The sequence below is a fragment of the Halyomorpha halys genome, unplaced genomic scaffold (assembly GCF_000696795.3).
Source record: "Halyomorpha halys isolate HHAL.00 unplaced genomic scaffold, Hhal_1.1 Scaffold237.1, whole genome shotgun sequence".
NCBI lineage: Eukaryota > Metazoa > Arthropoda > Insecta > Hemiptera > Pentatomidae > Halyomorpha > Halyomorpha halys.
Genome location: NW_027112495.1, coordinates 168,189 through 171,022, shown reverse-complemented (window position 1 = coordinate 171,022; position 2,834 = coordinate 168,189). Strand labels below are relative to the sequence as shown.

Below are 2,834 nucleotides of genomic sequence, written 5' to 3'. Positions count from 1 at the left end.
AATACAAAATGCAAAAAAAAAAAAAAGTTATAAGGAACGATTGGAAGTGAAAGACTGCCTAAATTGAGTCCAGTACCTCTGGACCCACTTTATTATTTAACAATCCAACCTTTATTCTATAATATATTATGTTGTAGTATCTTACAAGATACGCTTTTCAAAGATAAACAAACTTCATCTTTCGGTATTAGACATTTGAGCCAGCAAGTTACTTATTTTTTGATTTTCCACAAAATATCAATGATACAATTCACAAGGAAAACATTAGGTTTGTCCACTGAAACAAATATCTATTATGCACATTCCTCACAAGCTTACTATATTAAAATACAACAAATAAAAACAAAAAATAAATAAATATGTAGAAAATTTAAAAAATAATTATTTTTTATTTTTCCTATTGCTTGATTATTTTGTAGCCAGATTATATTTTGAAAAATCAGAAATCATTTCATAGATCTGAAACGCGTTGCGTAGTTTTAATAAAAGTTGTGGATAATTTCAAAAAATCATAACATCCAATAAAAATATCAAAAAAGTAAAAGCGAACAATAGGCTAAAATCTCATGATTCAGGAAATACTAATAGTAATTATTAATACTAATTAGATGGAACCTAAATTTGGGAAAAAAATTAATGCAAATTATTTTCAATATTAGTGTAGAAATAAATAATAGCAGGATACCAAAACAAATTTACTTTGAATGTTCAAACAATTTAGGTATTGCTACGAGAAAGTTAGTTTTAGGAGCCTTGAGTTGCTGTATCGTTCCAGCCGGTAACCACCTCAAACGGTTTCCTTCCATTTGTAAACAAAAATGTATTTTCTCTTTACGATCGCTGTATAAATGTCATAATTTCATGGAATGTCTCATTGGTTTCAGTGAACGGTTCGGCAAGTGCCTATAAGGCCACATTTTTAAAAATTTATCGTTAACTCATATTTTTGCATCTCATTTCCCTTATTATTGGATTGGTGTTTTTTAGACATAATTTCAGTAACTTCTATTATCAAAAAACACAAAATGCACTTTACAGATTCGAAATCGGACCATCCGTTCAGGAGTAAATAGAAAAGTAAATTCTGGTGCGTCCCATGAAGGGTACATTTAGCCTTAAAATACTATAACAGCGCAACCTATCCGAGACCAGGCGTACTAGCATCGAGCTTCCCACCAAGAGGAGGGAGGAGTTTCAAGCCTCGTCACCCAGAAGCCCCACTCATGTTCATCGTATACAACTATTGTATCAATTAATGTGTAAATAATAATAATTATACAATTGTAAAAAAACATTAAAAATTGCAAATACTTTAGAAAATAAAGAGAGTTGGAAAAAGGGAATAAATTGAACAGAAAATAAATGCGTACTTACAGGCGGTGCCTCTCACCGACCTTTTTATACTTAATTATGCCATACTGAAAAACGTTCAAGGTATTCTCTCAAACCAACATTTTTTGGCTTATATGAGATTTATTTCTTCTCTGTGGTCACCTCTCTCTCTCCTCTACGATTTATCCTTTCATAAGCTCCAGTGGCTAGCTACCCTTCGGGCTTAGATACCACCTTCGCCTCTGTCGGAATAATACCTGTCAGGACAAGGACATCTTCTTGCATGACTCTGGAGGCTAGCTATCCTTCAGGTCTGCATTCCTTCCTCGTGTCTATCGGAATAGCACTTGGTAGAACAAGGTTACCGTCCAACGAGACATAACGGGTGTCACTCATTAGTCTCATCCTACTAGTCATCTTCCTTGTCAAATACCTTACCTTTTTTATTAATTAAGCACGCATCGTCGAGGCCTTCTGGACAAGCAGAATAGTCAAGAAAATAACGAAACCACGACAATTGATGACCCCGATCGTTGATACAGACATTAAGATGACAGGAGGAGTAGAGGAAAATAAGAAGGTGTAACAAGAAACAAGGACAGCAGGCACAGATCCCCGCAGACAGATATCTATCAGGGACCTGTCTCTAGGATACCACAATTTTGAATGTCAAGATTCATTTCTTGGGACAATTAGGAAATAAATATTAACTGCCCCAGGCGTATATCAAACGCAAAACGTTCCAAACTGAACGCTCTGGGACCCACTTCCCAACATGCACGGAAATCGTGCCTCTTGATCTACACAATAATGTACAAAAATTCAACCTATAGAGTTGTGGTGATTGATGGACTAGTAAAGTTGGAGGGCTAAATGAAGAATAAATAACTAGAAAAGAGGTGTTATAGAGATGGTTCAGTACCTAATGGGAAATTGGAGAAATACAAGAGAGGATATCCTAAGGATACTGTTAAATATGGTACCATATTTTTATATCATGGATGGAAAAAAAATCATAATTTTGAAATATAATCAAAGTAATAGTTTTATATCTTTATTCAAGTTTTAGTGTTGTGAATTGAGACCCTAATTTTTTTTTTCTTAAATACTACCTCAATTTAAAATTTAAATAATGAAGAAGATGGTCAGTGGTCCAGGGAAAAGAAAACAAAAATAACTTAACAACTATTTTTTTGCCGATATTTCACCCCACTTTATAGAGCTTCATTAGGGCTGTTCAAGTTGAGAGCATTTGAAATTTTGACAGAAAATTGCAAGCATATAGAATCAAGTATACAGTTCATTCTATATGCTTGCAGTTTTCTGTCAAAATTTCAAATGCTCTCAACTTGAACAGCCCTGATGAAGCTCTATAAAGTGGGGTGAAACATTGGCAAACAAATAGTTGTTAACTATTTTCATTCCCTTTTTACTCCACCCCTGACCATCTTCTTCATAATTTGAATTAATATGGTCATACATATAACCATTAATATGGTTTT

General features: G+C 33.8%; 1 protein-coding gene across 6 annotated transcripts in view; it reads right to left on the bottom strand.

Moving 5' to 3' along the window:
- LOC106679968 (KICSTOR complex protein SZT2) overlaps nt 1-2,834 on the bottom strand; it is a 240,391-nt gene that overhangs the window by 164,329 nt on the left and 73,228 nt on the right. The gene's annotated exons all lie outside the window — the stretch shown is intronic.